Source organism: Macrotis lagotis, chromosome X (genome assembly GCF_037893015.1).
Source record: "Macrotis lagotis isolate mMagLag1 chromosome X, bilby.v1.9.chrom.fasta, whole genome shotgun sequence".
NCBI classification, from domain to species: Eukaryota; Metazoa; Chordata; class Mammalia; order Peramelemorphia; family Peramelidae; genus Macrotis; species Macrotis lagotis.
Window position 1 is genome coordinate 424620162 of NC_133666.1, and position 11288 is coordinate 424631449.

Genomic DNA, 11288 nt, shown 5'->3' on the forward strand with positions numbered 1-11288 from the left:
TAAAAAAACATTCTTGACATTGAGAAGCAGTATGTGAAGCAGTATGGCCTTGAAGTAAAGAAGACATGGGTTCAAATCCCTATACTGACACATACTGTGATCCAGAGTACACTGTAGGATAATGACTTTTTAGAGCAGTCGCTTTTCTTCATTGGTGGAGGAAATTTCTTACACCAATGAAGTCATTGGTCTAGGTTAAAAAAAATAAAACTGGCATCTTGACAATAGTGAAATCAAAAAATAATTTGGATTAATGAAGTGAGAGAAAGGAAATTCAGAAAAGAAAACAGGAAATGCCCAAGGAATTCTTTGGCCATTTAGCTTAGTGGAGATGGTTGGGGCCTGTATTGCAAAAGAACTAAAATAGTCCCCGAAGCTATAACTTTATGGTTGATAGATCCCCTTCTATTGAGGAAGAAGTCACATTATAGCTAAACATTAATAGAGAGGAGCAACAACTCTGCAGATATTTCCTAAAGAGAGCAGCATGATGACATAACCAAACCCAAAATACAAGGAAAACGATTTCAATAAGAGTAAGTGTGGAGTTATTTAAAAAGGATAATGCATAATGTACCAATTGAGGTAAAAAAATCTATGGAAACAATCAATCAACAAAAATTTATTAAAGTTCTTACTATGTAGCAGTTTGTGTTAAGTAATTAAGAAACAAAGAAAGACAGAAATAGCCTTAAATCTTAAGGAGTTCATATTCCAACTGAAAGAGAAAATATGTAAATAATGTTTAAAATATAAATGGACTAGAAGGAGTCAAAGGAAGGTAATCTCACAGAAGAGGCTCTAATAACTGGTTGACTAAGAAAAGATTTGAAGAAGTTGGGTTTTGAGTTGAGTCTTGAGAGAAACCTAGAGTCAAGAAAAAGCTTTTGCAATGGAATGGAAGGGGGGAAGGTGAGGGGTAATGAGTGAGCCTTCATTCTCACCAGAAATAGTTCATTGAAGAAATAACATACATACTCAATAGGGAATAGAAATCTATCTTATCCTAGAGAAAAATGAGAGGAAAGGGATGGGATGGGGGGAGGGGAGGGGAGGGGAGGAGAGGAGGGGAGTAGGTAATGGAAGAGAGTGAAGATCTTGGGAGAGGGTAGTCAGATACAACACACTTCTGAGGAGGGACAGGATGAAAGGAGAGAGAGAGAGAGAGAGAGAGAGAGAGAGAGAGAGAGAGAGAGAGAGAGAGAGAGAATAGAATAAATGGGAGTGGGGAGGAATAGAATGGAGGGAAATGCAGCTAGTAATAGTGACTATGGAAAAAAATATTGGAGCAACTTCTCTGATAAAGAAGGCAACTCATCCCAGAGACAGAGTCAATGGAATCTGAACACAGACTGAAGAACACTATTTTTCTCTCACTTCAAAAAAAAAAAGAAAAATAGAAAACTAAATGAAAATAATTGTTAATATTTTTACATGTAATCAAGAAATTCATTAGTAAATAAATAAAAATCATTTAAAAGAGTAAAAAAGAAACCTAGAAAACCAGACAGCAGACATAAAAAGGGGGAGCATTCTACACATGAGATTGGAAATGCTTGGAGATAGAAGTGTCTATGTGAGGAATAGTAAATAGTTCAGTATGACTGGATTGTAGAATGTATGTGGGAGAATCATTTGTATGAAAATTTGAAAGGTCAGAAAAGATAGAGAAATTTTTTTCTTCTTTCTTTTTTATTAACATTTTATTTGTTTTCCAATTATATACAATAGTAGTTTTTTGTAAGGTTTTTAATTTTATAATTTTCCCCTCCATGCTCCCTCCACTCCCTCCACACCCCACAGAAGGCAGTCTGATAATCTTTACATTGTTTCCATGCTATACATTGACCGAAATTGAATATATTGAGGGAGAAATCATATCCTTGAGGAGAAAATAAAATATTAGAGATAGCAAAATCATGTAGTACATAAGACACTTTAAAAAATTGATGGTAATAGACTTTGGTCTTTGTTTAAACTCCACAATTCTTTCTCTTGATACAGATGATATTCTCCATTGTAGTTTTTCTAAAATCGTCCAATTATTTCATTGATGGAATGAGTAAGTCCATTAAGGTTGATCATAATCCACATGTTGCTATTAGGATGTACAATGTTCTTCTCATTTCACTCAACATCAGTTCATGCAAGTCTTTCCAGGGTTCTCTGAATTCCCATCCCTCTTGGTTTCTAATAGAACAATAGTGTTCCATAACATACATTTACCACAGTTTGTTCAGCCATTTCCCCAATTGAAGGACATTTACTCAATTTCCAATTCTTTGCTGCCACAAACAAGGATTCTATTTTTTATAAGTGATGTTTACCCTTTACTCTTCAGTAGTGGTATTGCTGGATCAAATACACATTTTTATTTCCCTTGGACATAATTCCAGATTGCTCTCAGAGCAATATTTAAATGCCAAACAGAGGACTTTATATTTGATCCTGAAGAAAAAGAAAGTCATTGGAGTAAGATAGGGTCAGTCCTAAAATCAAAACAACAATAACAATCCTTGCTGAATGTAGGATGGATTGGAGGTAGGTCAATTTGAAGGCTATTGTAATAATTCAGGTGAGAGGTGTTTGGATGGTGGCTATGTGGAGAAGAGATATTGAGAAATTATAGAAAGGCAAAAATAAGGCATTAATATTACTACAAAAACACACAAAATGGACACTAAGCAAACAGGACAATTTTGTACCATCTTGTTAATTTAATAAACAAAAAATGTTTGTGAATTCAATGTAGATACTAACAGAGCATATGGACTGACTTTAATTTCAGCATATAATAAATATACCTTCTTTTACACTCAAACATTCCTCTTATATACACTCCTGTATAATTCTTAATTATGTGTGCTTAACTAACTCTTTGAATGAGCGATGATAATTTTAAAGAATAGAATGGAATTATGTGCTCAGTTTAAGAAAAATGGAATTTTTCTTATGTCATATGTTGAAGTCTACTCTTGGCAACCATGACCTCTAGATTTCCTATGGGGTGAGGGAAGGCTAAGAATTTTAATTCTTTGAAGATTATTGTATTCTATTATTCATAGCCAAAAAATATCACTAGAGGGATACTGATGATAGGCTTTGGTATTAAGGAGAGACTTGGGGATATTAAAAGTACCATTTCTCCAAGAAAATTCAGACCACTTTCTTTTCCTATTCAATTTTGAAAACCAGTGGACAGTCCAAAATGTTCCATTAATATCGACATTGAATTCAGACTATCCAGCTTCTATAGAACTATCCAGCAAAAAAAAATTGCTCTGGTTATTAATCACTTTTAAAGATTCAATTCTTTCAGTTCCAGTTAGAACTTCAAGACTCTGGTAGAAGGCTGAAATTCAAGAGGTTAAATCTTTAGTTCCTAAGGCAATACTCTCATAAATGAGGCACTTGACCTTATCTCAGTGATGCATGATCAGCCAGTCATAGGGTGGGAGGATAGATTATATCATACCCAAGCATAGCTAATCAAAGGTGCATATCTACAACATAACCACATCTTTTCCTCTCCAACACTCTGCCCACTCCTCCCCCTGCTGCTGCTTTTCATGGTAGCAACCTCCATTCTTATTTTCTGAGCCAGGCATCTTCTCCACAGAGGTTCCATCCACAGCAGTAACATAGGTTGTCACTGGAAAAATTCCAACTCCATCTCCAACTCCCAAAATATCTTGTGGTGGTGTTGTTGGAAAGTGGTCTCTTGACTTCCCTGATTTTCTTCAAGTCCAAGCTAAAATCTCACTTATCTTGATTACTTTTAATGCTCATGTCCTTCATGCTGCATATTACCCCCAGTTTATATACCCCCAATATAGATTTTGTTTATATATAATTTGCATATTGTTTCCTCCATTAAAGTGTGACCTCCTTGAGAGCAGAGCAGGGACTGCCTTTTTTTGCATGTGTGTCTTCAGTGCTTAGCATAGTGACTTGAACAGAGTAAGTATTTATTACTTCTGCCTCTTGATTTTGGATAGGACAGAGTGAATCAAACAGGATATAGAGGTATGGATGGATTACAAGCTGCCATTCAGCTTGTAATTAAATAGCTTTCCTCTAAACCATCCCCCTTCAAACTTCCCTAGTGCTATTGAAAGCACCACCATCCTTCCACCAGGTTCTCACCATCTTTTTGTCATCCTCAGCTTTTCTTGTTCTCTTATCCATCCACTATATGCAGTTTATAAATTTTGTCATTTTTATCTTCATATCTCCAACATATGTCCTCTTGACTCCACTAAAGTAGCCATGATGCACCTAAACTCATCCCCTCATACCCCAACCTCTCTAAACTGGATTATTATACTAGTCTCCTTAGTGCTCTACCTGCTTCAAGTCTCTTCACCCCTTCTCCAAACCATCTACCACATTCCTATCAATGTGATATTCTTGCTTTAGAGTAGATATGATCATGTTACTTTCTTGCTCATTAAAATCAAGTTTAATGACTCTAGCATCAAACATTATTTCATCCATACCTAGGTGCTAGGTGATGGGAAAACAAAGACAAAAATGAAGCAGTTCCTTTCCACAAGAAATTTTCATTCTACTGAGGCTCAGAAGGATACATCATTGACAAAGATACACAAATATAAAATAATGTAGAAAAATACAAATTAATTACATGGTTGGATAGCATTAATTACTTTTGGAATTAATAAAGATCTTTTGTAGGAGTTAATTCTTGAAGGGGCTACAAAGTTCACTATCATTCTGATTGAAAAAACAATCTGTCAAATGGCCATATGCCCCCAAAGAATTCTTAGAAGAGCTTTAAAAGAACATTAAAAATCAAATAAGAGAGGTTGTGGGAAAATAAGAAAAAAATAAGTGCTGTCCAAGAAAATCAAGAAAATTATGAAAAAGAAAGTCAATGAATTGGGAAAAGAAATCCAAAAGCTTAAGGAATAAAATAACTCCTTAAAAACTAGAATTGGGCAAGGTAAAGCCACTTATATTATATGACACAAAGAAATGATTAAATAAAATTTTTAAAAATTTAAAAAATATAAAAGAATCTGAAAGAATTCAGGGAAAAAATCTAAAGAACAGTTCAAGAAGAGACAATATCAAAATTGTTGGACAACTTGAAAGTTATAATTTTAAAGAAAGAGGCTAGATATGATATTATAAGAAATTATTAAGGAAAATTACCCTTAGGTTCTAGGAGAACAAAATAGAAATAGAAAAAAATTCATTAATCACCACCTGAAAGAATTCCCAAGAGGAAAACTCAAGAGAACATCATAGCCATGGTTTCCAAGTAAAGTAGAAAATACAAGTGACAGCAACATCAAAAAACAAAATTTAAATACTGTGGAACTATAGTTAGTATGACAAGATCTAATAGCTTCCACATTAAGGAATCTACATTCCTTATATAGGGAAATGTTATCTGTATTCTTAAGAATGTTATCATTACTTGGGTTGTTTGAAAAAGCATACATAGATTTAAGGTTTGGAGTTGAGTTGTGTAAGATGGAATGATTCTAAAAAATAAAATTTGGGTGGAAAGAGGAAAATGGAGTAATTATCTCATATAAACAATGCGTGAAGCAGATGGACTGGTAATGTTGGAATTTTATTTTCATTAGAACTGAGTTAAAGAGGGAATATTATATATGCATATATATATATATATATATATATATATATATATGTTTTGGAGGGCATAAAAGTCATCTAAAATTATAAAATAGAGGGAAAGGGAACTAGATAAGGCAGGGAATCTTAAAAGGGTGAGTAGATCAGGAATAGAAGGGTAGGGGAGGCCAAAAGAAGGGATTCTTACAGGAGAATTAGATTAAGGGATAGGAGACTAAGGGAAAAGAGGAGATTTTATTTTTAAGATTAGGGAAGTAGGGGTTAGAAGTAAATCAGCTGTGGAAGGAGAGGTAGGGTAAAAAGAGAGCATGAGAGATAATAGAGAGGAAAATAGGTTGAAGGAAAGTAAACAACTAGTAACTGTTACTTTGAATGTCAATGGGTTGAACTCACCCATAAAATAGAAGTAGATAGCAAAATGGATTAAAAATCAGAATCTGACAATATGTTGTTTACAAGAAACACATTTAAAAATAAGAGATACAAAGTTAAAATAAAGGGCTGGAGTAGAATTTGTTATGCTTTAGCTGAGAAAAAAAGCAGAGGCAACAATCATCTCAAATAAAGTTTAAACTAAAATAAATTTAATTAAAAGAGATTGAGAAACCACATTTTGAAAAAAACTATATTATGCAACTACATTATGAGATACATTATGAAAAATATATATATATAATGCTACATAAAAATCTAAATGTTTAAAGGAAAAGTGAAATTAATTGCAGTGGAACTAGATAGTAAAAATATATTATTGTAGGACTTTAATTTTTCCCCCAAAATAAATAAGACTGAGGTTAAAGAGGTGAATAGAATCTTAATAAGTTAGATATAATAGATATCTGGAGAAAATTGAATGAGAATAGAAAAGAATTTCATCAGTGGTACATGATATCTTTACAAAAATTGACCATGTATTAAGAGATAAAAACATCATAGGAAAATGCAGAGGAGCAGAAATACTGAATGCAACCTTTTTAAATCACAGTATAATAAAAATTGTATTCTATAAGGGTTAATGAAACACAGAATAAAACTAAGTGAAGACTAAACAATCTAATCTTAAAGTAATGGATTAAAGAATAGATCACATAAACAATCAATATTTCATTAAAGAGAATGGGAATAGGAAGACAACATAGCAAAATCTATGAGATACAGTAAAAGCAGTAATTAGGGGAAAATTTATGTCTTTAAATGCTCATATCAATAAACTAGAGAAAGAGCAAATTAAAAGTCATCAATTAGATATCAACTTGGAAACCTTAAAATCTTAAAAATTAAAGGTGAGTTTAATGAATTTGAGTGTTAGAAAATCAGTGAATTAATAAATAAAGCTAAAAGCTGATTTTATGAAAAAAACAATAAAATAAATAAACCTTTGATTAATATGATTTAAAAAGACAAGAAATCCAAATCACCATAATTAAAAGTGAAAAGGGAGAACTATCACTAATAAAGATAAATTGAAGCAGTTATAATGAAAAGAAATTGAACAGACCATAAATGAGTTTTCTAAGAAAAAATCTGTGAATCTATAAATTGATGGATTTATAAATAGATTTTTATCAAATATTTAAAGATCAACTTATTTCAGTATGAAATAACTCATTTGGAATAGTAGCTAAAAGAGTACTATCAAATTCCATTCATGAAACAAATATGGTACTGATACCTAAATCAGGAAAAGCAAAAACAGAGGAAGAAACTTGCAAACTAATTTCAATAATGGATATGAATGTAAAAATCTTAAACAAAATACCAGCTAGAGGGTTACAACAACATATTACAAAGATTACACTTTATGACCAAATGGGATTTATTTATTTACTTTTGGTTTTTGCAAGGCAATGGGGTTAAGTGATTTACCCAAGGTCACACAACTAGATAATTATTAAGTGTCTGAGAGGTTGGATTTGAACTCCTGACTCCAAGACTGGTGCTCTATCCACTGTGCCACCTATCTGCCCCCCAAGTGGTATTTATAATAGGAATGCAAAGAGATCTTAACATAAGGAAAACATAAGTGATTATATTGCTAATAAAAGTATCAAAGTAACATGATTATATTAATAGATAAATATTATTAATAGTTAAATATTATCCACATTAATAGATAAATAAAAAGGTTTTGGTAAAAAATCTAATACTTAGTCCTATTAGGAACAATTGAAAGCATAAATATAAAGGTGATTTACCCTTAAAATGATAAGAAGCATCTACCTAAGACTATCAGCAATCTTGTTTATAATGAGAGTCTAGAAGTCTTCCCAATAATACCAGAAGTGAAAAAACTGCTCATTATCACTAATAGAAATAAGAGAAGAAAAAGAAATGAAAAGAATTAGAATGGGCAATGAGGTAATAAAGCCATCTATTTTTTTCAGACACAATGATGATATTAGGGGTGAAGGAAAACCTTGCTGGATAGGTGGCTTGCCTACCAAGGAAGAAAGGTAAATTCCAACTCTGTTGAATTTTGTGATTTCCTTTGGTCTGAAAAATCACTGGACCTGATTTTTTTGGGAAACTGAATTTGGAATAGGAATTCTTCTGATACCAGAAAGAAGAGGAACTTCCAAACTTGCTCTTTTTGAGTAGTTAAAAGAGTCTCATAGTTCCAAAGAAGTCATCTAAGGTAGCTCATATTTGGACAAGAATTCCTCCAACATTTCAAAGAAGTTCCTAGAGTTGAAGATCATCTCTGGACTTTTGAAATTCAAAGAAGACCAACTATCTCCTGTATAACTGCTCCAACAATCCCTAAAGGCTTCTCTCTTCATTGAAATCCAGTGAGAAATTGCATTTGAGTGACTTCTGTCTGAAAACTGACCCTTTTCTCCTCCCCCCACACAAATCATGCAGGTAATTTTTTTTTCCATTATAAAAACCCATCGGAAGAACCAAGACAACCCAGGTTCAGGAACTCTGAGACATGGAAGAAGGCCAATAATATTTAACTTACAAACCTCAAAGATCCAAACAGTTCCAATAATCACAGAATGTTGAAGTCAGTGCAAGAACCCAAGGGATTAAAGGCAAGACCCTTCTTGGCTAGTCAACCCACCCAGAAGCAATATGTTAGAGGACATAATAGGACCCTAACACAAAACTTCAATTCAGAAATTAAATCTGGAGAAATAGATACATCAAAGATGAAAACAACAACAACCAGTATCAAACCTAAAAATATCCCAGAAGAAGGAAGCAATTCTACAGTAAAGGAAGAAATGGATTTTCCTCAAGGACTTCAGGCATTCCTAGAAGAAATGAAGCAAGACATAAAGAATGAAATAAAAGATCTAGAAGAAAGAATTGGAAGTACAATAAACAAAAGAGAAAGTGGTAGACATCAATGAAGAAACTGAGTCAATGAAAAGAAGAATAGATCAAATAGAATTCAATGACTCCAGGAGACAGCAAGAAATGGTAGAACAATGTGAAAAGATTGAAAAACTTGAAGAAGAAAATGTGAAATATCTGGTATCTAAAACCACTGACTTGGAGAATTGGTCACGAAGAGATAATATAAAAATAATTGGTCTCCCTGAAAATATTGATATAATCAAAAGCTTGGATACTATATTTCAAGAAATCATAAGTGAGAACTGCCCACGTTTGTTAGGACCAGAAGGCAGAATAGATGTAGAAAGAATTCATAGGTCACCTCCTCTAATAAATCTCCATATAAAGATACCTAGGAATGTCATAGAAAAACTTATGGATCACCTTGTAAAAGAGAAAATATTACAAGAATCTAAAAGCAAGCAGTTCAAATATCAAGGAGTGACAGTCAGGATCACGCAAGACTTTTCAGCTTCCACTATAAATGAGAGGAAATCTTGGAATAAAATATTTAGAAAGGCAAAAGACATGGGCTTAAAGCCAAGAATAAGATACCCTGCAAAACTGTACCCAGTTTTGTACTGTACCCATTATATAATGATATATGGGGAAAAAAATGGACATTTAATACAGTAGAAGATTTTGAAGATTTTTTGATGGAAAGACCAGATCTGAGTAGGAAATTTGAAATAGAATCAGAAGAGGTCAGTGAAATCTAGAAAGGTAAATTTATTGGAAAAAATTAGGATTTGTGTGATATAATGGTAGCATTTTAAATGGGTGAGCAGGAAGAAAGTTTGTTAACATTTTTGAAAATAATTATGGTGGAGTATGTTTTAAATTCATGGGTAATAATGGAAATATTTCTTGTTTCCAAAGGGGGGGAAATTAAATTTAACTAGAATCTGGGTTATTTTAGATAGCTTGAGACAATTGAAAAATGCATGAATTAAATAATGTGTGAATATAATGGAATATTTCACCACAGAAAAGGGTGAGAGGTGTTCTTAGAATCCTGGGTCGTGTGAACTGATGCATAATGACATAAGCAAAATCAAAATTTAAAGATATCACCAACAATGCAGAAAATTTTCAAACTAAAGAATAGAACTAAAAAAAGGCTTCAGAAGACCTGACCTTGAGGAAATTATCTTCAGGCAAAAGGGATGGACACAAGATGAAAAAAGTAGCCAATGATTTTGAGACATGCTTAGTCTGGATTAATTTTGATTGTTTTACAACTCAACCCCACTGAAGTCCTTTTTTGTTTTTTCATTTAGAAATAGAAAGGGCAAAGAGAAACTTCTAAAATGATGATATTATTAGAAAATCACAAAGATATAACTTATTGAAACAATGAATAATTTTAACAAAGTATCAGAATATAGAATAAATCCACATAAATTATCAGCATTCCTATATATCACAAACAAAAATCTATATGAAGAGAGAGCAAGCAATACTTCATTTAAAGTAATTGTAAATATTATAAAATGCCTGGGAGTACACTGACCAAAACAAACCCAGGAATTACATGAACAAAGTTAAAAATTATTTTTTAGATAAAGTCAGATTTCAATAATTGGAGAAATATTAATTGTTCATGAGTGGTTAGTCAAAATAATAAAAATGACAATTTTGTCTAAACTATTTTATTCAATGCCATCTCAATTAAATGACCAAAAAAACTATTTTACTGAGCTAGAAAAAATAATAACCAAATTCATTTGGAAGAACAAAAAAATAAAGAATATCATAAAAATTAGTGGAAAAAACATAAAGGAATATGTTTAGTAGTATCAGATCTTAAACTATCTTTTAAGACAGTACTTATCATATCTACTTGGTACTAACAAAGAAAAATAGATCAGTAGAACAGAGCAGATATACAATATCCAGTAGCAAATGATTATGGTAACCTTATGTTTGACCAATACAAAGATTTAAAATTTTGAGAAGAATTCACTATTGGCTTAAAATTATTCAGACAACTAGAAAATAGTTTGGCAAAAATTTGACATAGACTAATATCTTGTACCCATTTACCAAGATAAAATTATAATGAATTCATGACCTAGATACAAAGGAAGATATCATAAGAAAATCAGAAGAACATGAAACATATTACCTATCAGACTTATGGATATAACAATTATTGAAATTAGAAGAGAGCATTGTGAGATATAAAACAGGTCATTTCAATTACATTAACTTAAAGAGTTTTGTATAAATAAAATCAATACAGTCAAGATTATAAGGAAAAACAGAAAATTGGGAGAAAATTTATAGACAGATTCTCAGATAAATGCCTCGTATTTCAA